This window comes from Triticum urartu, chromosome 1A (genome assembly GCF_056163025.1).
Source record: "Triticum urartu cultivar PI428250 chromosome 1A, HENAU_Tu73, whole genome shotgun sequence".
Classification (NCBI taxonomy): domain Eukaryota; kingdom Viridiplantae; phylum Streptophyta; class Magnoliopsida; order Poales; family Poaceae; genus Triticum; species Triticum urartu.
In genome coordinates, this window is record NC_141873.1 from 134,502,296 (window position 1) to 134,528,382 (window position 26,087).

Genomic DNA, 26,087 nt, shown 5'->3' on the forward strand with positions numbered 1-26,087 from the left:
GCCGCCTCTTGCTAGGACCGAATCCTTTTGGGATTCTAGGGCGCCCCCTTGTCCCCTTTTCCTTATTTCGTTTTCTTTAGTCCTACTCCGTTTATTTTCTAGATCTTTCCTACTCCTATTCTAATTCCTTGTCCTCTACCCCAAGTAAACCCCTCCCCTCCCCAATATAAATACCCAAGCACCCCCCCTCTAAACACATCAAATCAAAGCTCTCCATCACACCGCGCCTTACCGCCGCCAAGCCACATCACACCGCGCCCTGCGTCACCGCCGCCGCGCCGCCTCACCCGCGCCGCCGCCCCACACCCGCGCCACCGCCGCACCTTACCGCCGCCGCGCCGCATCACACCGCGCCCTGCGTCACCGCCGCCGCCCCACACCCGCGCCGCCGCCGCACCTTACCGCCGCCGCCCCACACCCGCGCCGCCGCCGCACCTTGCCCACGCCGCCGCCCTACGCCGACGCCGCCGGAGCCCCTCACCGGAGACCTCGCCAAGGTAGCCCCGCGCTACATCTATTCTTTTCCTCAGATCGTTTTCTTCTAATCGTTCCGATTCTTTTCTTCTCTAAACCGTTCCGGTTTTCTAGATCGGTTTTTCGTTCGGTTTTTCTTCTCCGAAACCCTAGATCGGATTCGTTTTCTTCTCTGATTTAGTTGCTTTGGACCGTTCGCCGGACCGTTCGTCCTAACGAACGTGATCACCGGATTCTTCTAGGTTAACGACATCCGTTCGTTTAACCGTTCTTCTTTTTCTTTTCGTCGGATTTATTCCGCGATCGCGATCTCAGATCCGATCTTCTTTCTAGTCTTTCTTTTCGCTCGTTTATCGGAATCAGGTGATTCAAGCGCCTGGAGTTTTGTCTTGAAACCGCCGTTCCATCTAATCAACTTGAACAAGCTTTTGCTACAGTAAAATTTGACCTAGTTTCAACTTGCTAGAACCGAGTTATTTTCTTCCGCCATTTGTTTTCGTCGTTTGTTCGGTTCGTTCTTTCTTTGCAACCGGAGTTCTTAAGTTGAACTACCTGGTTCGTTCTCTTGTTCGAGTTTTACCTGTGCATTAGATGAGTACTTATTGTATGCTTGTTGTTTGTCTGCGATAGATTACCCGGATTGCGCCGCTTGTTACTTCGAAACCCTAGGACTCGCGGATCATCAGCAAGGCAAGTAACACTTTGATCATACCTTTTCTACAACCCATGTTTTATTGCATTAGATCAATCCTCACACATTGCATGATTAGGATCTAATTAAATTGTGGGATGGGAAGTAGATGAGGTAGTACCTATTACCTGTATTATTATCAAACCTTTGGGAGTTACTTCTACGTTTGCTTATTATGCCATGCTTTGCTAGTAGACGTGGATTGGGTGAGTGAATATCCATGACAGATGTGAGATTGATAATTTTAATGGTTTATCTAAGGTGGCAACCTAACACACATCTGGGTGGATTGAGGCACCTGATGTCTATCAGGACTTGCCTGTTTTTTTTGGACCGCCACCCAGGCTCAAAGGGATCATAAGATAATTCATGCTAGAAACTTCCGTGTGCAGCCACATGCCACTATGGGCTCTGGCATAGTTGACTAAGTTGTGCGAACTCTTACGGGGTGGACTAGCAGATGTAGGGGATGTAGGTGTACCGGTCTACCCCACATGTAAGGTGCTAGTGTTTCTGAAAGACTATGTCTCGGTCATCCGTTTCTCAAACACCATGTAGTGCGAGAAAACAAACGGAGGCGATCGAGTCATGTGGGGAAAAGTGCGCAACCTCTGCAGAGTAACAAACTAATCATGATTAGCCGTGTCCCCGGTTATGGACAACTTGAGTATCTAGTACTTGATTATCATTGTGAATCTCAACATGTTACTTCTAATTAATGTTATTGGGTTTTAATTACTTTTAATTGGGATTGAGAATGCTGTCAACCATTCTCAATGTTTCACAACCACCATGATAGTAAATAAAATTTATTCCTTTGCAGTAGGGAAAAACTGGCTTTACGCAAAACTGTAACCATAGAGCTTTCCACCAGCCATATATGCATGTAGTATAGCTGTTTCATTCCATTACTCTCTATGTGTTACTTTGCCAGCATATTCCATGTGCTGACCCGTTTTCGGGCTGCAACGTTAATGTTGCAGACTTTTCAGACGACGATTGAGGTGCGTTTAGGTCGTGGTTCTATACTCAGTGATGCCACTGGAGTTGATGGACCCATTTATCTTCCAAGTCTTCCGCTGTTATCTTTAAAATATGGCCTTAAGCCATATTTATTGTAATAAGTTCTTTTTGAGCCATCGATGTAATAAGTGTGTGATTGCAACTCTGCTATAAAACCTCAATGTACTGTGTGGTGTCAGCATTACTGATCCAGGGATGACACCGTAGCACAGTAGACGTGATCCATTCGGGTCAGGTCGCTACAGCCATCTAGCTATGGACCCATAGGTCTATGGTGAACTAATCACGCATCATCGAAAGGCAGCAAGGATGATCCTCCATAATCGATTCCCCCTCCGGTAGAGTACCGAAAAGGCCTCCAGATGGGATCGCGGAAGAACAGAAGCTTGCGGCGGCAAAAAAAGTGTTTAGGGTGGCTCTCTGGTATATTGGGAATATTTGGGAATTTATAGAGGTGGAATTAGGTTAAGAGGTGCCATGAGGGGCCCGCAAGCTCAGACACTAGTAGAAAAACTACTTTATGTGAGACACATTAGTCCTGTTTTGTAAACGGGTCGGTACTAATGTGACCATTAGTGCCGGTTCCAACGGCTAGGGGGGGGGAATCATTAGTCCCGGTTTGTTTGAACCTCTAGTACCGGTTTGTGTCACGAACCGATACTATAGGTGTACCTTTAGTCCCGGTTTGTATAACCAACTGGGACTAAATGTGCCCCTACATAAACCCTTCGTCTAGCCCACGAGCTCTCTGCTCTTCCCCTTTCCTCTCCTATGTTCTTCCCCTCTTGCTCGAGCTCATCCTCCATTTTTGCCAAAATTTGTGAAGATTTGAAGGCATCCCTTCCATCCAAGTGTTTACAAAGGTTAGCAACATTGTCCTTTCATCTCTCATTGCTAGATTAGCTCTTGCAATGCTCTATAAGTATAGTGATTTCTGGGTTTTAGTTTGGGAGTATTTATATGTGGTAGTTTATTTGATTTATATGCAATCTGAGCTTAGATTAACTTCTTAGTTTGCACATGTAAGTGTGGTTTACTTAGTGCCTTCCCGTCCCCGTCCTAACCACCGTCGATCGCCCGCACCGTCCCGTCGCCCGCACTACCTTGGTGAGCCTCTTGTTCTTATCCTTTTTATATATAAAAAAATCATGTTTGTGTGATTTAGATAGTTACTTGTATAATTTTCTTACTTGTGCGTTGTTTGTTATACATAGTGGCATGGTTTTGATATCCGTCCCCGTCGGCCCTCGTCCGGTTTATGTTTCGGATGTGGTATACTCTCTTTTATAACTATTTGTTGCATTTCATGTTTACGACAAATTATGCCCATCAAGTTGACATAGATATTTTTATCTAGGAGGTATGTGAACCGGAAATTCCAACCGACCCTCTTGTCGAGAGGTTAAATTTATTTGAAAAATAAAACAACTACTTGAAGAAAAAATTGAAAAGAATTGAGGAGGAGAAGATGGAATTGGAGTTGTATGTCGCCGATGTCATCCATGATCACAAGATCAAGATGGATGCAATGCGCATGAAGATTAGAAAGATTAGAAAATATGCCATTGATAGTGAGTCTTGGTATCATTATGTTTTTGGATCAATTGTTACCTTAGTTGCGATCTTGATCGCTTTTGTTGTTGCATTTAAATGCTTTAGCTAGAGAGTTTGTATGTTGTTTTATGAGAATAAGTGTGTATGAACTTTATGTATGAACTTGTATTAATTTGGTCTTTTCTGTGTTGTGTAATGAAGATGAGCCGGCAATGGATTAATTTGGTCTTTTCTGTGTTGTGTAATGAAGATGAGCCGGCAATGGATGTACGATGACCGATGCTCTCCCAGTTCATTAAGGGTGTGCATACTTTTCTGCTTGCGGCTGAGGCAAACAAGTGGGCAAATGGTTTTATGTGTTGTCCATGTGCTGACTGTAAGAATGATCGAAATTACTCTAACTCAAGAACCATTCACGTCCACCTGTTTGAGTCTGGTTCATGTCCGGCTATAACTGTTGGACCAAGCACGGAGAAAGAGGGGTCTTAATGGAAGAAAATGAAGAAGAAGAGGATGACGACAGCTATCCTGGCCATGGGTTCCTTGAATACGATGGTACAACAACAATGGGGGAAGAAGTTGAGCCGGCAATGCGAGAATAAGCTGAAGAAGAGGCATCAGATGAGCCCGCTGATGATCTTGGTTGGGCCATTTCCGACGCAAAGAGAAATTGTGCAAGTGAAAAGGAGAGGCCAAAGTTGTAGTGCACGTTAGAGGATCACAAGAAATTGTTGTACCCAAATTGCGAAGCTGACAATAAAAAACTGGGCACCACACTGGAATTGCTGCAATGGAAGGCAGAGAATGGTGTATCTGACAAGGGATTTGAAAAGTTGTTGATAATGTTAAAGAAGATGCTTCCAAAGGACAATGAATTACCCGACAGTACATACGAAGCAAAGAAGGTTGTCTGCGCTCTAGGATTAGCGGTGCAGAAGATACATGCATGCCCCAATGACTGCATCCTCTACCACAGTGAGTACGAGGATTTGACTGCATGCCTGGTATGCGGCGCAATGCGCTATAAGATCAGCCACGATAACCCTGGTGATGTTGAGGGCAAGCGCCCCAGGAAGAAGATCCCTTCCAAGGTGATGTGGTATGCTCCTATAATACCACAATTGAAACATTTCTTCCAAAACAAAGAGCCTGCCAAGTTGATGCGATGGCACAAAGAAGACCGTAAGAAAGACGGGAAGTTGAGAGTACCCGCTGACGGGTCGCATTGGAGAAAAATTGAGAGAAAGTGGGAGGACTTTGCAGATGATGCAAGGAACGTATGGTTTGGTCTAAGCGCAGATGGCATTAGTCCTTTTGGGGAGCAGAGCAGCAATCATAGCACCTGGCCTGTGACTCTATGTATGTATAACCTTCCTCCTTGGTTGTGCATGAAGCAGAAGTTCATTATGATGCCAATGCTCATCCAAGGCCCTAAGCAATCTGGCAATGACATTGATCTATACTTAAGGCCATTAGTTGAAGAACTCTTACAGCTATGGAATGAAAAAGGTGTACATGCATGGGATGAGCACAGTCAGGAGGAATTTGATCTACATGCGTTGCTATTTGTGATCATCAATGAATGGCCTGCTCTCAGTAACCTTTCAGGACAGACAAACAAGGGATGCCGCGCATGCACGCACTGTTAGGATGATACCGACAATATATATTTGGATAATTGTAAGAATAATGTGTTCCTGGGGCATTATCGATTTCTTCCAAGCAGGCATCCCGTAAGAAAGAAAGCCAAGCATTTCAAAGGTGATGCAGATCACCGGAAGAAGCCTCGCCACCGTACTGGTCGTGAAATACTTGATATGGTCAAGGATTTAAAAGTAATCTTTGGAAAGTGTCCTGGCGGACAATTCCGAATGACGCTGACGGACATGCGCCCATGTGCATTTACTAATTTGCTATTTTCATGCATTTACTAATTTTTTGAGCTAAATGACCCTGAAATTGAAAAGCACTACAAAATGAACTCTGAAAAGGTTGAAAGTTGGCATGGTATCATAATTTCACCCACGTACCATGTGTTAAAAAGTTGAGAGGGTTACGACAAAAACTGGATGCACTTCATGTACAAAATGGAAAATCTCTTTCGAAGTATATGTTAAGGTTTTGGACGTAAACTCATCTGTTACAAAGGCATTTCATTTTTTAAAACTTATTTCAACTCCAGACTTTATGTGTGTTCAGTATGCACCATTCAAAGCCACGTCATCAATTTTCAACCCTTTCTGACTTCATTTGCTATTTTCCATGCATTTAATGAATTTTTTTGAGCTAAATGACCCCCAAATTGAAATGCACTTAAAAATGAACTCTAAAAAGGTTGAAAGTTGGCATGGTATCATCATTTTACCCATGTACCATGTGCTAAAAATTTGAGAGGGTTAAGGCAAAAACTGGATGCACTTCGTGTACAAAATGGACAGTCTCTTTCGAAGTATCAAGGTTTTGGACGAAAACTCATCTATTACAAAGGCATTTCATTTTTTAAAACTTATTTCAACTCCGTACTTTTTGTGCATTCAGTATGCACCATTCAAATCCATGTCATCAATTTTCAACCCTTTATGAGTTCATTTGCTATTTTTCATGCATTTACTGTTTTTTCTGAGCTAAATGACCCTGAAATTGAAAAGCACTGCAAAATGATCTCTGAAAAGGTTGAAAGTTGGCATGGTATCATCATTTCACCCATGTACCATGTGCTAAAAAGTTGAGAGGGTTGCGGCAAAAACTAGATGCACTTCGTATACAAAATGGACAATCTCTTTGATGTCTACTACGCAACCTTCTTCTTGTAGACTCGTGTTGGGCCTCCAAGCGCAGAGTTTTGTAGGATAGTAGCAAATTTCCCTCAAGTGGATGACCTAAGGTTTATCAATCCGTGGGAGGCATAGGATGAAGATGGTCTCTCTCCAACAACCCTGCAACCAAATAACAAAGAGTCTCTTGTGTCCCCAACACACCCAATACAATGGTAAATTGTATAGGTGCACTAGTTCGGCGAAGAGATGGTGATACAAGCGTAATATGGATAGTAGATATAGGTTTTTGTAATCTGAAAATATAAAAACAGCAAGGTAACTAGTAACAAAAGTGAGCAAAAACGGTATTGCAATGCTTGGAAACAAGGCCTATGGTTCATACTTTCGCTTGTACAAGTTCTCTCAACAATGATAACATAATTATATCATATGGCAATCCCTCAACGTGCAACAAAGAGTCACTCCAAAGTTCCTATCACGGAGAACATAAGATGAAATTGCTTCTAGGGTATGAAACCACCTCAAAATTATTCTTTCCGGTCAATCCATTGAGCTATTCCTATAAGTGTCACAAACAACCCTAGAGTTCATAGTAAAATAACATCATATTACACACATCAATCAACCCTAATGTCACCTAGATACTGCAATGTCACCACAAGTATCCATGAGTCATTTATACGATATGCATCAAACAACTTCAGATTCATAATATTCAATCCAACACAAAGAACCTCAAAGAGTGCCCCAAGATTCCTACCGGAGAAACAAGGACGAAAATGTGCATCAACCCCTATGCATATATTACCCCAATGTCACCTCGGGAATCCACGAGTTGAGTGCCAAAACATACATCAAGTGAATCAATAGAATACCCCATTGTCACCACGTGTATCCCACGCAAGACATATATCAAGTGTTCTCAAATCCATAATAGTATTCAATGCGATAATAGTGAAACCTCAGAGGTAAAACTCAATTCATCACAAGAAGATAGTGGGGGAGAAACACCATATGATCCAACTATAATAACAAAGCTCGTGGTACATCAAGATCGTGCCAAATCAAGAACACGAGAGAGAGAGAGAGAGAGATCAAACACATAGCTACTGGTACATACCCTTAGCCTCGAGGATGAACTACTCCCTCCTCGTCATGGAGAGCTGCGGGATGATGAAGATGGCCGCCGATGATGGTTTCCCCCTCCGGCAGGGAGCCGGAACGGGCTCCCGATTGGTTTTTCATGGCTACAGAGGCTTGCGGCGGCGGAACTCCCGGTCTAGGTTTATTTCTGGGGGTTTCTATATTTATAGGAATTTTTGGCATTAGGAACAAGTAAGGGGGTCCACGAGGCGACGACAAGGCAGGGGGGCGCGCCCTAGGGTGGGGCACCCTCCACCCTTATGGATGCCTCATGGCTCTTCTGGCCCAACTCTTTTGCTTCGGGGGCTTCTTCTGGTCCATAAAAATACACCGTAAATTTTCAGCTCATTTGGACTCCGTTTGATATTCCTTTTTTGCGAAACTCAAAAACAAGGAAAAAACCAGAAACTGGCACTGGGCTCTAGGTTAATTGGTTAGTCCCAAAAATCATATAAAATAGCATATAAATGCATATAAAACATCCAAGATAGATAATATAAAGCATGGAACAATCAAAAATTATAGATACGTTGGAGATGTATCAAGCATCCCCAAGCTTAATTCCTGCTCTTCCTCGAGTAGGTAAATGTTAAAAAACAGAAGTTTTGATGTGGAATGCTACTTAACATATTCATCCATGTAATTTTTCTTTATTGTGGCATGAATGTTCAGATCCGTAAGATTCAAAACAAAAGTTTAATATTGACACAAAAACGATAATACTTCAAGCATACTAACAAAGCAATCATGTGTTCTCAAAATAACATGGCCAAAGAAAGTTATCCCTACAAAATCATATAGTCTGGCTATGCTCCATCTTCACCACACAATATTTAAATCATGCACAACCCCAATGACAGGCCAAGCAATTGTTTCATACTTTTGATGTTCTCAAACTTTTTCAATCTTCATGCAATACATGAGCGTGAGCCATGGACATAGCACTATAGGTGGAATAGAATGGTGGTTGTGGAGAAGACAAAAAGGAGAAGATAGTCTCACATCAACTAGGCATATCAACGGGCTTTGGAGATGCCCATCAATAGATATCAATGTGAGTGAGTAGGGATTGCCATGCAACGGATGCACTAGAGCTATAAGTATATGAAAGCTCAACAAAAGAAACTAGTGGGTGTGCATCCAACTCGCTTGCTCATGAATACCTAGGGCATTTTGAGGAAGCCAATCATTGGAATATACAAGCCAAGTTCTATAATGAAAAATTGCCACTAGTATGAAAGTGACAACATAGGAGACTCTCTATCATGAAGATCATGGTGCAACTTTGAAGCACAAGTGTGGAAAAAGCATAGTAACATTGCCCTTCTCTCTTTTATCTCTCTCTCTCTCTCTCTCTTTTTGATTGGCTTCTTTGGCCTCTCCCTTTTTTTTGATTGGCTTCTTGTGAATTTTTTTATTTCCTCACATGGGACAATGTTCTAATAATGATGATCATCACACTTCTATTTACTTATAACTCAAGAATTATAACTTGATACTTAGAACAAAATATGACTCTATATGAATGCCTCCGGCGGTGTACCAGGATGTGCAATGACTCAAGAGTGACATGTATGAAAGAATTATAAACGGTGACTTTTCCACAAATACTATGTCAACTACATGATCATGCAAAGCAATATGACAATTATGAAGCGTGTCATAATAAACGGAACGATGGAAAGTTGCATGGAAATATATCTCAGAATGGCTATGGAAATGCCATAATAGGTAGGTATGGTGGTTGTTTTGAGGAAGGTATATGATGGGTGTATGGTATTGGCGAAAGTTGTGCGGTACTAGAGAGGCTAGCAACGGTGGAAGGGTGAGAGTGTGTATAATCCATGGACTCAACATTAGTCATAAAGTACTCACATACTTATTGCAAAAGTCTATTAGCTATCAAAACAAAGTACTATGCGCATGCTCCTAGGGGTATAGATTGGTAGGAAAATACCATCGCTCATCCCCGACCGCCACTCATAAGGAGGACAATCATTAAATACCTCATGCTCCAACTTCGTTACATAATGATTCACCATACATGCATGCTACGGGAATCACAAACTTTAACACAAGTATTTCTACAATCCACAATTACTCAGTAGCATGACTCTAATATCACCATCCTCATATCTCAAAACAATCATAAGGAATCAAACTTCTCATAGTATACAATTCACTTAATATGAAAGTTTTTATTATATCCCTCTTGGATGCCCATCATATTAGGACTAAATTCATAACCTAAGAAAATTACCATGTTGTTTAAAGACTCTCAAAATAATATAAGTGAAGCATGAGAGTTCATCAATTTCTTCAAAATAAAATCACCGTCGTGCTCTAAAAGGATATAAGTGAAGCACTAGAGCAAATGACAAACTACTCCAAAAGATATATGCGAAGCACAATGAGTAGTTGAATAATTATGTAACTATGTGAAGACTCCTTCTCATAAATAAAATTTCAGATCTTAACTACTTTATTCAAATAGCAAGCAAAACAAAATAAAATGACATTGCAAGGATATGACATATCATGTGAAGAAGCAAAAACTTAGGCTCAACCAAAACTGATCGGTAGTTGTTGAAGAAGAAAGGCAGGGTGCCTACCGGGGCATCCCCAAGCTTACATGCTTGAGACTTATTGGAATATTAACTAGGGATGCCTTGGGGATCCCCAAGCTTGAGCTTTTGTGTCTCCTTAAAATGAAATAAAATGACGCTCCAAGCAAAACACATACCATGTGGTGAATAAAAATATAGCTCCAAGTAAGGTTACCGATGAACGAAGACGAAAGAGGGGATGCCATCACTACAAAAAAGACACTTCCGTGATGATACGTTTTTGTCACATTAGGACACGTTTTCTGTCATGCATGTACATCCATGACAATTTTATGACAGAATCAAGATAGTCATACCTATGATGTCGTAGAAGTGTTCCATGACATTACCAAAATTATCATCACGGAAGTGTCCACTTCCATGACGATAAATCATGCGTCATAGAAGTGCTTTCGTCAAGGGTGACCGACACGTGGCATCCACCGTAACAGGACGCCGTTAAGCTATCGGGTCCGGTTTTGGATCTGATAACCCGCTAACAACCATGACCAATGCCGATTTTCCACGTGTAAAATTCTCATTGGCTGATGGAACCACGTGTCAGCTCCGCGTTGGCACAGGTGTCACTCATCCAATGGGCGAGATGCGCCTATGATCGGTTGACACGTGGACCGGCCCAAAAGTGGCCCATAAAGGTTAAATGGGTCAGCCCAACTAAAGGCCCACAAGATTTAGCAGGCCATAATGGGCTGGCCCAGCTAAAGGCCCACAAGATTTTGCAGACCATAATGGGCCGGCGCAGCTAAAGGCCCAACATTCTCAATTAAGGCCCTTACGGCTAGTGTCAAATCGGCCTGTCAACGGCCCGTCCTAAACTTGTCATCATCACGGCCCATGGTCACTTCTGGCCCGTTAACAGCCCGCTAAGAATTTGGGCCGGATTATGGCCCGGTGTGTTTCCGGCCTGTTAAAGGTCCTGCTTCATTTGGGCCCATTTATAGACCATTGAAACTTTCGTCCCATAAACGACCATGAAGGATATGGGTCATATTCGGCCATGTCTGACATTCGGCCTGTTAGAGGCCCACCATAGATTTGGGCCAATTTCACCCTGTTGTGACTTCGGCCTGTTAACGTCGGACGAAATCCATGGGCCATAGACCAACGCCACATCGGTCCTACTAACGGCCCATATAAAAATGACACTAATCAAGCCCGACCGAATTTCCGGCCTGGTAAAGGCCCGTGTAGTAGGTCGGCGCATTTACGGCTCGTCTGAATTTCGGCCTGTGGACGATCCGCATTGTAAATGGGCCACCATTTCGGCCTGCTAAGACCAGTGGGTTATTTGGCACAATCAGGGCCCAATCTTACTTTCAGCCTATTAAAGGCCCATGTTTTTTATGGGCTCGAGATATTTACACATGTAAACGGCCTATTATTACTGAGGGCCCAAATTATGTTTAGGCCTATTAAAGGCCCACTATGGGCACAGGCCTACCATAAAAATATGAAAGCTTATGCTGATTTAGGCCCAGATATTTTTAGTGGGCTACATGCAAATTTTGGCCCAGAATTGTTTTTAGCCCAATTGGAATGGGCCCAACGAATATTGTCATGTTGGGCTCCTACGAAGCTTTCGGCCGAATACATTACTAAGATAAACCTACACTATACAAAAATAACATCGTAATTACTGTAGCCTTTGGGAGCATCATATATGTTGTATCACAACAAAATAAATTCCAACCATACAACAAAAGGCCTGTTGGCATAAAGTTTATAGTCCTTGCAGATAAAAGCACCATCAGATGTATAGAAGTATAGATCATTTGACCTGAGTGTTTATGTTTAGGCTGTAGAATCTGATGGAGCAGCATGATCTTCCCCTTTTGCTGCCATTGCTCTTGAACAACGAAGCAAATGTCTGATAGTCCGGTTTCAAAACCATTCATATCTTCACAACATTTGTCAACCACTATTTTTGTTTCCGACACAACGTCCATTAGGGATTGGACTTCTGTCTGGAGCACAAATATATCACTCTGTCTAGCCGGAAGATTTCGTTTAGTAGGCGATTTGGACGAGGTTACCTTGACAACCAACCCAGAATTACGCAGGAAGGTGCTTTTTGCACTGTTAGTGGAGAGATACTGATGCACTGCAGCAAGAGGTGACATTGTGCATGTGGTAGCCTCGTCACCTTCAGGTGGTTGTGGTTGTTCAATCATTTGTTCCATAGATTGCTGAAAGTTTGAACTTGTAGATTAGTGTACCAGATAAGTTACTAATGAGACAAAAACAAACAAAGTAGGTTTCATGTTTATACATAACTTATTTTGGTGAACTACTGTAATACATTAGCATGTATTGTAGTGCCAACTACATAATAAAATCACTTTCGGAACATATGTCCATGTAGCATGCCTACTGTATTGTCTATTTCCTCACATCCATTGACATCTAAGGATAAAGAGACATGGTTTAAAGTATGATGAACATAGTATGACATCATTCATATCATGGGAAAACAAATATAAAACAAACAGGCTATTGTATCATTGTATGCGCATGTGAACATCACAACTGGATTATAGATCAAGACCAAAAGAATATCCTTCATCTCTTTTAAACCATGTAAGGTGAAATGATACATTAAGACAACTGTGTATAAAAGTGAACAGAGCAACTAACATTGGCTGCAAACCAAGCAGATAAATGAACACATCACAGTACCAATCAATTCAAAAGCAGGAGGAGTAAGGACTTACAACAGCGGCCTGAACTGGTGTGCTCATGCCCTTCATCTTGCTGGTGTGGCAATCCTTGAAGATTTGCACTGCATTCGGTTCAGGTTCTTTTTGGTCCGCATGGGTTTTCCTCTGTATTTGGAACAAGTCAACATAGATATGATAATAGTGCACCGAAAAAAGAAGGAACTAGAAGCTATTTACAAGAGCCTCGCAGTGTGCAATGTAGCTACGAGATCCTGTTGTCTGTTGGAATTTCACTTTAGAATGGTTGGCATTGTTCTTCAAACAGTTAGCCTAGAAGAAGATACACTTGTAAGGCACATACATAAATACAAGTTCAATATGTGGTCTGATCAAATATATATACCCTACCTGATACTTTGGATCAGACCAGTGTTTAACAAGGGTTGTCCAGTCTTCATCTGTAATATATTCCACTAGAGATGTTTGGGCGATTTCATTGTTAGCCTTGCCTTCAAAGTGAGATTTTCTAAGGTGGTACCGATACTGTCGCAGAGCAAATGAGAAAACATGAGTGCACGCTTGTTTAGACGCATCATCTTTCAGATCCAACTTGAACCTCATTTGTTGAAGAAAGAATGTGAGTCTTATTAGGAGGAAGCTAGGAAGTATGGCACATAGCAAGACAATATTACAAATTGCGATGAATAACATTACTTACGGATAAATGGTCAAGGAAGGTGTTAAACTGGGTATTGTCTTTCTCATTCCTGTACTGGATCCATGTTGGGAGGATACGTGCATGACACCTAATGGCAATGGTTGCCTCTGATACTAACTTGGCTGACTCTGTAGCATCACATGGCCTTTTCAAACCTGCCTCAAAATGGATCTCCATTCTTCCTCCTTTAGATTTTGGTAATCTGTCAAGCATTATCCCTGATGTTTGTTTCCGCTTGCGCCATGGTGCTAGTTCAATAATGAATATGGAAAGTGTTAGTGCACATCAAACTATGAGAGTACATATAAAGGAGCATGCAACTGCAACTTGACTCGGTTAGGTACCATCTTGGTGTTGATGCTCATGAGGTTCTTCTGATCTTGCCAAGCCCTATTGTGTCAACAGTGCTTCGGAAGTAGTGTTAGGTGTGAATGCAGCTTGGGAACTTGCTAGTTCCGGAGCAAACGAACGAGTAACTCGTTGAGATGCTGGTACAGTTGAAGCGGATGCTGCAGCTGGTGGAGCAGGTGATACTGTGTTTGTAGATTTAGCCGGTGGACTTGGACCTTCTACTGCACTATAAGTACCAGCAGAATCTCGAGGGCAAATGCTTTTCCATTTCACCCGATGAGTAACACCATTCCCTACTATATTCTTTTCCTTGCTCTTTTTTGACTTTGCAATGTAAAGGCGTACCCACAACACAAAAGAATAAAATTGCTCTTCAGAACTCATTGATGCATGATACAGACAAGCAATACTTTGATGTAAGACAACCGTATGAGGATGGAATATGCCAGAAAACAGGACGGCGTGACATATTCACAGCTACGATGTGTAATCTAAGCAGAAGGATTTTCAAGAAAATAGAAGTAATGCAAGCTAGACACCATATGAAAGATGCAACCAATATCACTCTGCCTAGTAAAAATGTCTTGCCATAAGTGGCATTTTGAAAAATTAGAAGCAGTACAACATAGAAATCAATGCAAGATGCAACCACCATCAAACTTCCATGTTAAAAGTGTCCAATCATGAGTGACTAATGCGGGATACACAACAGCAGTACTTTGATGTAAGAACATGGTATGATTGATAGATGCAGTGTATTCTAGACACAGAAAGGCATGTCATATGAACATGTATAATGTATAAACTCAGCAGGTGCAATTTAATCAAAATAGAAGAAATACAGGCTAGACAACATATGCAACATGAAACCAATTATCACATTGTCAACTTAGAGCAAGCACATGCGATGGTGGATTACGGGAGATGAACTCATCATGTAGACTTGAGACTTCAACTTCATTAGCAGTAGCAGTGGCAAATCTAGAGAGTCTCTATTTGCGTCGGTCTGGAGGACCACCAGCATCCCCTAACTTACTCTTTTCCTTCCTATTTTCATATATTGCCTTATGAAGTCAAAACCAAAAGAAGATGCATAATATTAGCTCTGCATAACTGGTTGATGCATGATATAGATGAACACTACTTTGATGTAAGGCAAGCGCAGGATAGGAGGATGGAATATATAATTCAGACATACGATAGGAGGATGGAATATGTATGAAAAATAGTAAGCAGAAGGCATTTCAACAAAATTAGTAGAAATGAAAGCTAGGCACCATATAAACATGCAACCAATATCACTCTATCAGGTAAAAAGTGTCTCGTTGTAAGTGCCATTTCAAGTAATTAGAAGCAGTACAAGCTAGAAGACAATGCAAGATGCAACCTACATCACACTCCCAAGTTAAATGTGTCTTATGGGTAAGTGATCATTGCAGGTATAAGTTGTAAGCTACGCAGATGCAATTCAACAAAATCAGAAGCAATACAAACTAGACATCATATGGAACACGCAACCACATATAAAAGTTCCAAGTTAGAGCAAGCACCTATGATGGTGGAGTAGGGGAGAAGTGCTCATCATCTACACGTATGTTCTAGAAACAGGAACATGTGTCATATTCACATGCATTATGTGTAAAGTAAGCAGATGCAATTCAACAAAGTTAGAAGCAATACAAGCTACACATCATACGCAACATGCAACCACATATAATAGTGCCAATTTAGATCAAGCACCTGTGATGGTGGAGTAGGGGAGATGTGCTCATCATCTACACAGCTACATTAACTGTCTAGCCTTGCGTTGTCTTGCGAATCATGTTGGGAGGATGGCGGAGTAGAATCTATAGAGACCCTCCGTTTCAGTTGCTCGAAAGGACCACCATCATCCAATGCCTTACCAATTTCCTTCCGCTTTATTGATTTTGCATTGTGAGGTCAAATCGACAAGAAAAGGGAATAAAATTCGCTCTTCAGAAATCATTCATGCATGATACTGATGAAAGGCAAAGTCATGATACGAGGACGGAATATGTACGAAAAAATGGACGTCTTGACATATTCACACCTATGATGTGGTAACTAAGTAGAAGGCACTTCAACAAATTAGAAGCACTAAAAGCTAGACACCATATGGAAGGTGCAATCAATATCACTCTGCCAAGTTAAAACTGTCTCGTCATAGGTGGCGTTCATCAAACTAGAAGCACTACATGCTAGAAATCATATTCAAGACGCAAACCAATATCACACTGCCAACTTAAAGGTGTCCCATCATATGTGACTGACGCAGGATACACAAGAAGAGTAGTTTCATGTAAGAAACATGGTGTGATAGACAGATATAGTGTTTACCAAAAATAGGAAAGCATGTCATATTCACACGGATCATGTGTAAGCTAAGCAGATGCAGTTTACACTAATTAGGAGCAATACAAGCTAGACACCATATGCAACATGCAACCAGATATCACACTGCCAAGTTAGAGTAAGCACCTGTTGGGGAACGTTGCAGAAAACAAAAAAAATTCCTACATTTCACCAAGATCAATCTATGGAGTCAACTAGCAACGAGAGGAGAGTGCATCTACATACCCTTGTAGATTGCGAGCGGAAGTGTTCAAGAGAACGAGGATGATGGAGTCGTACTCGCCGTGATCCAAATCACCGACGACCAAATGCCAAACGGACGGCACCTCCGCGTTCAACACACGTACGGAGCGGATGAAGTCTCCTCCTTCTTGATCCATCAAGGGGGAAGGAGAGGTTGATGAAGATCCAGCAGCACGACGGCGTGGTGGTGGATGCAGTAGTGATCGCAGCAGGGCTTCGCCGAGCTTCTGCGAGAGGGAGAGGTGTAGCAGGGGAGAGGGAGGCGCCAAGACTTCAGGTGTGGCTGCCCTCCCTCCCCCCTTTATATAGGCCCCCTGGGGGGCGCCGGCCCTGGAGATGGGATCTCCCAAGGGGGCGGCGGCCAAGGGGGGTGGAGTGCCCCCCAAGGAAAGTGGAGGCGCCCCCCCACCCTAGGGTTTCCAACCCTAGGCGCAGGGGGGCCCAAGGGGGGCGCACCAGCCCACTATGGGCTGGTTCCCCTCCCCACTTCAGCCCATGGGGCCCTTCGGGATGGGTGGACCCACCCGGTGGATCCCCGGGACCCATCCGGTGGTCCCGGTACAATACCGTTGACCCCGAATCTTTCCCGATGGCCGAAACTACACTTCCTATATATAATTCTTCACCTCCGGACCATTCCGGAACTCCTCGTGATGTCCAGGATCTCATCCGGGACTCCGAACAACTTTCGGATTACTGCATACTCATATCTCTACAACCCTAGCGTCACCGAACCTTAAGTGTGTAGAACCTACGGGTTCGGGAGACACGTAGACATGACCGAGACGGCTCTCCGGCCAATAACCAACAGCAGGATCTGGATACCCATGCTGGCTCCCACATGCTCCTCGATGATCTCATCGGATGAACCATGATGTCGAGGACTTAATCAATCCCGTATTCAATTCCCTTTGTCAATCAGTATGTTACTTGCCCGAGACTCGATCGTCGGTATCCCAATACCTTGTTCAGTCTCGTTACCGGCAAGTCACTTTACTCGTACCGTAATGCATGATCCCGTGATCAACCACTTGATCACATTGAGCTCATTATGATGATGCATTACCGAGTGGGCCCAGAGATACCTCTCCGTCATACAGAGTGACAAATCCCACTCTCGATTCGTGCCAACCCAATAGACACTTTCGGAGACACCTGTAATGTACCTTTATAGTCACCCAGTTATGTTGTGACGTTTGGCACACCCAAAGCACTCCTACGGTATCCGGGAGTTGCACAATCTCATGGTCTAAGGAAATGATACTTGACATTCAGAAAAGCTACAACAAACGAACTACACGATCTTTGAGCTAAGCTTAGGTTTGGGTCTTGTCCATCACATCATTCTCCTAATGATGTGACCCCGTTATCAATGACATCCCCATGTCCATAGCCAGCAAACCATGACTATCTGTTGATCAACGAGCTAGTCAACTAGAGGCTCACTAGGGACACATTGTGGTCTATGTATTCACACATGTATTATGATTTCCGGATAATACAATTATAGTATGAATAATAGACAATTATCGTGAACAAGGAAATATAATAATCATTTTATTATTGCCTCTAGGGCATATTTCCAACAGTCTCCCACTTGCACTAGAGTCAATCATCTAGTTACATTGTGATGAATTGAACACACATGGAATTCTGGTGTTGATCATGTTTTGCTCTAGGGAGAGGTTTAGTCAACGGATCTGCTACATTCAGGTCCGTATGTACTTTACAAATTTCTATGTCTCCATTTTGAACACTTTCACGAATGGAGTTGAAGCGGCGCTTGATATGCCTGGTCTTCCTGTGAAACCTGGGCTCCTTGGCAAGGGAAATAGCTCCAGTGTTGTCACAGAAGAGAGTCATTGGCCCCGACGCATTGGGTATGACTCCTAGGTCGGTAATGAACTCCTTCACCCAGACTGCTTCGTGTGCTGCCTCCGAGGCCGCCATGTACTCCGCTTCACATGTAGATCCCGCCACAACGCTTTTCTTGCAACTGCACCAGCTTACTGCCCCACCATTCAAAATATACACGTATCCAGTTTGTGACTTAGAGTCATCCAGATCTGTGTCGAAGCTAGCATCGACGTAACCCTTTATGACGAGCTCTTCGTCACCTCCATAAACGAGAAACATTTCCTTGGTCCTTTTCAGGTACTTCAGGATATTCTTGACCGCTGTCTAGTGTTCCATGCTGAGATTACTTTGGTATCTTCCTACCAAACTCACGGCAAGGTTTACATCAGGTCTGGTACACAGCATAGCATACATGATAGACCCTATGGCCGAGGCATAGGGGATGACACTCATCTTTTCTCTATCTTCTTCCGTGGTCGGGCATTGACCCATGCTCAATCTCGTACCTTGCAATACAGGCAAGAACCCCTTCTTTGACTAATCCATTTTGAACTTCTTCAATATCTTGTCAAGGTACGTACTCTGTGAAAGACCAATGAGGCGTCTCGATCTATCTCTATAGATCTTGATGCCTAATATATAAGCAGCTTCTCCAAGGTCCTTCATTGAAAAACACTTGTTCAAATAGGCCTTTATGCTTTCCAAGAATTCTATATCATTTCCCATCAACAGTATGTCATCCACATACAATATGAGAAATGCTACAGAGCTCCCACTCACTTTCTTGTAAATGCAGGCTTCTCCATAAGTCTGCATAAACCCAAATGCTTTGATCATCTCATCAAAGCGAATGTTCCAACTCCGAGATGCTTGCACCAGCCCATAAATCGAGCGTTGGAGCTTGCACACCTTGTCAGCATTCTTAGGATCGACAAAACCTTTCGGCTGCATCATATACAATTCTTCCTTAAGGAAACCATTAAGGAATGCCGTTTTGACGTCCATTTGCCATATCTCATAATCATAGAATGCGGCAATTGCTAACATGATTCGGACGGACTTCAGCTTCGCTACAGGTGAGAAAGTCTCATCGTAGTCAACCCCTTGAACTTGTCGATAACCCTTAGCGACAAACCGAGCTTTATAGATGGTCACATTACCATCCGTGTCTGTCTTCTTCTTAAAGATCCATTTATTTTCTATGGCTCGCCGATCAACGGGCAAGTCAGTCAAAGTCCATACTTCGTTTTCATACATGGATCCTATCTCGGATTTCATGGCTTCCAGACATTTGTCGGAATCCGGGCCCGCCATCGCTTCTTCATAGTTCGAAGGTTCAACGTTGTCTAACAACATGATTTCCAAGACAGGGTTGCCGTACCACTCTGGTGCGGAACGTGTCCTTGTGGACCTATGAAGTTCAGTAGCAACTTGATCTAAAGTTTCATGATCATCATCATCAACTTCCTCTCTAGTCGGTGCAGGCACCTCAGGAACATTTTCTTGAGCTGCGCCACTTACTGGTTCAAGAGGTAATACTTCATCAAGTTCTACCTTCCTCCCACTTATTTCTTTCGAGAGAAACTCTTTCTCTAGAAATGACCCATTCTTGGCAACAAAGATTTTGCCTTCGGATCTGAGGTAGAAGGTATACCCAACAGTTTCTTTAGGGTATCCTATGAAGATGCATTTTTCCGACTTGGGTTTGAGCTTTTCAGGTTGAAGTTTCTTGACATAAGCATCGCATCCCCAAACTTTTAGAAACGACAGCTTAGGTTTCTTCCCAAACCATAATTCATACGGTGTCATCTCAACAGATTTCGACGGAGCCCTATTTAAAGTGAATGCGGCAGTCTCTAAAGCATAGCCCCAAAATGATAGCGGTAAATCGGTAAGAGACATCATAGATCGCACCATATCTAATAGAGTGCGATTACAACGTTCGGACACACCATTACGCTGAGGTGTTCCAGGCGGCGTGAGTTGTGAAACTATTCCACATTTTCTTAAGTGTGTGCCAAATTTATGACTCAAGTATTCTCCCCCACGATCTGATCGCAAGAACTTGATTTTCCTGTCACGTTGATTCTCAACCTCACTCTGAAATTCCTTGAACTTTTCAAAGGTCTCAGACTTGTGTTTCATTAAGTAGACATACCCATATCTACTCAAGTCATCAGTGAGGGTGAGAACATAATGATAGCCACCGCGAGCCTCAACACTCATTGGACCGCACACATCAGTATGTATGATTTCCAATAAGTTGGTTGCTCGCTCCATTGTTCCTGAGAACGGAGTCCTGGTCATTTTACCCATGAGGCATGGTTCGCACATGTCAAATGATTCGTAATCAAGAGACTCTAAAAGTCCATCTGCATGGAGCTTCTTCATGCGTTTGACACCTATGTGACCAAGGCGGCAGTGCCACAAGTATGTGGGACTATCATTATCAACCTTACATCTTTTGGTATTCACACTATGAATATGTGTAGCATTACGCTCGAGATTCATTAAGAATAAACCATTCACCATCGGAGCATGACCATAAAACATATCTCTCATATAAATAGAACAACCATTATTCTCGGATTTAAATGAGTAGCCATCTCAAATTAAACGAGATACAATGTTCATGCTCAAAGCTGGCACTAAATAACAATTATTGAGGTTTAAAACTAATCCCGTAGGTAAATGTAGAGGTAGCGTGCCGACGGCGATCACATCGACCTTGGAACCATTCCCGACACGCATCGTCACCTCGTCCTTCGCCAGTCTCCGCTTATTCCGCAGCTCCTGCTTTGAGTTACAAATGTGAGCAACCGCACCGGTATCAAATACCCAGGAGCTACTACGAGTACTGGTAAGGTACACATCAATTACATGTATATCACATATACCTTTTGTGATGTCGGCCTTCTTGTCCGCTAAGTATTTGGGGCAGTTCCGCTTCCAGTGACCACTTCCCTTGCAATAAAAACACTTAGTCTCGGGCTTGGGTCCATTCTTTGGCTTCTTCCCGGCAGCTTGCTTACCGGGCGCGGCAACTCCCTTGCCGTCCTTCTTGAAGTTCTTCTTACCCTTGCCTTTCTTGAACTTAGTGGTTTTATTCACCATCAACACTTGATGTTCCTTTTTGACTTCTACCTCTGCTGATTTCAGCATTGCAAATACTTCAGGAATGGTCTTTTCCATCCCCTGCATATTGAAGTTCATCACAAAGCTCTTGTAGCTCGATGGAAGCGACTGAAGGATTCTGTCAATGACCGCGTCATCCGGGAGATTAACTCCCAGCTGAGTCAAGCGGTTATGCAACCCAGACATTTTGAGTATGTGCTCACTGACAGAACTATTTTCCTCCATCTTACAACTGAAGAACTTGTCGGAGACTTCATATCTCTCGACCCGGGCATGAGCTTGGAAAACCATTTTCAGCTCTTCGAACATCTCATATGCTCCGTGTCGCTCAAAACGCTTTTGGAGCCCCGGTTCTAAGCTGTAAAGCATGCCGCACAAACGAGGGAGTAATCATCAGCACGTGTCTGCCAAGCGTTCATAACGTCTTGGTTCTGTGGGACGGGTGCCTCACCTAGTGGTGCTTCTAGGACATAATCTTTCTTGGCAGCTATGAGGATGATCCTCAGGTTCCGGACCCAGTCCATATAGTTGTTGCCATCGTCTTTCAGCTTGGTTTTCTCTAGGAACGCGTTGAAGTTGAGGACAACGTTGGCCATTTGATCTACAAGACATATTGTAAAGATTTTAGACTAAGTTCATGATAATTAAGTTCATATAATCAAATTATTCAATGAACTCCAACTTAGATAGACATCCCTCCAGTCATCTAAGTATAACATGATCCGAGTTGACTAGGCCGTGTCCGACCATCACGTGAGACGGACTAGTCAACATCGGTGAACATCTTCATGTTGATCGTATCTTCTATACGACTCATGCTCGACCTTTCGGTCTTCTGTGTTCCGAGGCCATGTCTGTACATGCTAGGCTCGTCAAGTCAACCTAAGTGTATTGCGTGTGTAAATCTGTCTTACACCCGTTGTATGTGAACGTTGGAATCTATCACACCCGATCATCACGTGGTGCTTCGAAACAACAAACTATCGCAACGGCGCGCAGTTCGGGGGAACACTTTCTTGAAATTATTATGAGGGATCATCTTATTTACTACCGTCGTTCTAAGTAAACAAGATGCAAAAAAACATGATAAACATCACATGCAATCAAATAATAGTGACATGATATGGCCAATATCATATAGCTCCTTTGATCTCCATCTTGGGGCTCCATGATCATCTTGTCACCGGCATGACACCATGATCTCCATCATCATGATCTCCATGATCATGATCTCCATCATCGTGTCTCCATGAAGTTGCTCGCCAACTATTACTTCTACTACTATGGCTAACATGTTTAGCAATAAAGTAAAGTAATTTACGTGGCGTTTCTCAATGACACGCAGGTCATACAAAAAAAATAAAGACAACTCCTATGGCTCCTGCCGGTTGTCATACTCATCGACATGCAAGTCGTGATTCCTATTACAAGAACATGATCAATCTCATACATCACATATATCATTCATCACAACCTTTGGCCATATCACATCACAAAACACTTGCTGCAAAAACAAGTTAGACGTCCTCTAATTGTTGTTGCAAGTTTTTACGTGGCTGCTATAGGTTTCTAGCAAGAACATTTCTTACCTACGCCAAAACCACAATGTGAATTGCCAATTTCTATTTACCCTTCATAAGGACCCTGTTCATCGAATCCGATCCGACTAAAGTGGGAGAGACAGACACCCGCCAGCCACCTTATGCAACTAGTGCATGTCAGTCGGTGGAACCGGTCTCACGTAAGTGTACGTGTAAGGTTGGTCCGGGCCGCTTCATCCCACGATGCCGCCGAATCAAGATAAGACTAGTAGCAGCAAGCAAATTGACAATATCGACGCCCACAAGTTCTACTCGTGCATAGTAACTACGCATAGACCTGGCTCATGATGCCACTGTTGGGGAACGTTGTAGAAAAAAAAATTCCTACGTTTCACCAAGATCAATCTATGGAGTCAACTAGCAACGAGAGGAGAGTGCATCTACATACCCTTGTAGATCGCGAGCGGAAGCGTTCAAGAGAACGGGGATGATGGAGTCGTACTCGCCGTGATCCAAATCACTGATGACCAAGTGCCGAACGGACGGCACCTCCGTGTTCAACACACGTACGGAGCGGATGACGTCTCCTCCTTCTTGATCCAGCAAGGGGGAAGGCGAGGTTGATGAAGATCCAGCAGCACGACGGCGTGGTGGTGGATGCAGCAGTGATCGCAGCAGGGCTTCGCCGAGATTCCGCGAGAGGGAGAGGTGTAGCAGGGGAGAGGGAGGCGCCAAGACTTCATGTGCGGCTGCCCTCCCTCCCCCCTTTCTATAGGCCCCCTGGGGGGGCACCGGCCCTGGAGATGGGATCTCCCAAGGGGGCGGCGGCCAAGGGGGTGGAGTGCCCCCCAAGGCAAGTGGAGGCGCCCCCACCCTAGGGTTTCCAACCCTAGGCGCAGGGGGGCCCAAGGGGGGCGCACCAGCCCACTATGGGCTGGTTCCCCTCCCCACTTCAGCTCATGGGGCCCTCGGGATGGGTGGCCCCACCCGGTGGACCCCCGGGACCCATCCGGTGGTCCCGGTACAATACCGGTTACCCCGAATCTTTCCCGATGGCCAAAACTACACTTCCTATATATAATTCTTCACCTCCGGACCATTCTGGAACTCCTCGTGACGTCCAGGATCTCATCCGGGACTCCGAACAACTTTCGGATTACTGCATACTCATATCTCTACAACCCTAGCGTCACCGAACCTTAAGTGTGTAGACCCTACGGGTTCGGGAGACACGTAGACATGACCGAGACGGCTCTCCGGCCAATAACCAACAGCGGGATCTGGATACCCATGTTGGCTCCCACATGCTCCTCGATGATCTCATCGGATGAACCACGATGTCGAGGACTTAATCAATCCCTATTCAATTCCCTTTGTCAATCGGTACGTTACTTGCCCGAGACTCGATCGTCGGTATCCCAATACCTTCTTCAGTCTCGTTACCGGCAAGTCACTTTACTCGTACCGTAATGCATGATCCCGTGATCAACCACTTGATCACATTGATCTCATTATGACGATGCATTACCGAGTGGGCCCAGAGATACCTCTCCATCATACGGAGTGACAAATCCCAGTCTCGATTCGTGCCAACCCAACAGACACTTCCGGAGACACCTGTAATGTACCTTTATAGTCACCCAGTTACGTTGTGACGTTTGGCACACCCAAAGCACTCCTACGGTATCCGGGAGTTGCACAATCTCATGGTCTAAGGAAATGATACTTGACATTCAGAAAAGCTACAGCAAACGAACTACACGATCTTTGAGCTAAGCTTAGGTTTGGGTCTTGTCCATCACATCATTCTCCTAATGATGTGATCCCGTTATCAATGACATCCCCATGTCCATAGCTAGGAAACCATGACTATCTGTTGATCAACGAGCTAGTCAACTAGAGGCTCACTAGGGACACATTGTGGTCTATGTATTCACACATGTATTACGATTTCCGGATAATACAATTATAGCATGAATAATAGACAATTATCATGAACAAGGAAATATAATAATCATTTTATTATTGCCTCTAGGGCATATTTCCAACAGCACCTTGGATGGTGGAGTAGGGGAGTGGAGACTTGGAACTTGTAATGCACTAGCAGTACAAGGAGAATCCATACAGATGCTCCGTTTACTTTGCTACAAAGGACCACCATCATCGTCTTCCTTACTATTTTCCTTCCTCTTTTTTGATTTTGCCTTGTCAAGTCAAACCCACAAGAAAAAGGAATAAAATTTGCTCTTCAGAACTCATTGATGCATGATACTGGCGAACACTACTTTCATGTAAGACAATCGCATGATAGGAGGATGGAATATGTATGAAAAATAGGACGGCATGACATATTGACATGTATGATGTATAAAGTGTAAACTAAGCACAAGGTGTTCGGACTAGTTAGAAGCATGCAAGCTAGAAACCATATGAAAGTTGAAACCAATATCACTCTACCAAATTAAAAGGGTGGCCTAACAAATGTATTTGACCAAATTAGAAGCAATACATAGCAACAGGCTAGAAATAATATGCAATATGCAAAGAATAAAGGTGTCTCATCGTAAGTGATTGATGCATGATACAGAAGAGAGGTAGTTTCATGTAAGAACATGGTTAACACATAGATGTAGTGTGTACCAAAAATAGGAAGGCATGTCATATTCACAGGTATAATGTGTAAACTAAGAAGATGCAATTTACCCTAATTAGAAGCATTACAATCTAGACACCGTATGCAACATGCAACCACATATCACACTGCAAAGTTAGCACAAGCACCTGCGATGGTGGTGTAGGGGAAGTGCGGTCTTCAAGTACAGAGCTACATTCAATATCTTCATTTAGGCTTGATGTTTCTTGAGAATCATGTGGAGAGGATGAAACTGCACTCTCTATAAGTGTTGGGGAACGTAGTAATTTC

At 43.4% G+C, this 26,087-nt stretch overlaps 1 pseudogene; it reads left to right on the plus strand.

Moving 5' to 3' along the window:
• Positions 1-4,230: 4,230 nt before the first annotated feature.
• On the plus strand, positions 4,231-5,479 carry LOC147990368 (uncharacterized; annotated as a pseudogene).
• The last annotated feature ends 20,608 nt before the right edge of the window (positions 5,480-26,087 follow it).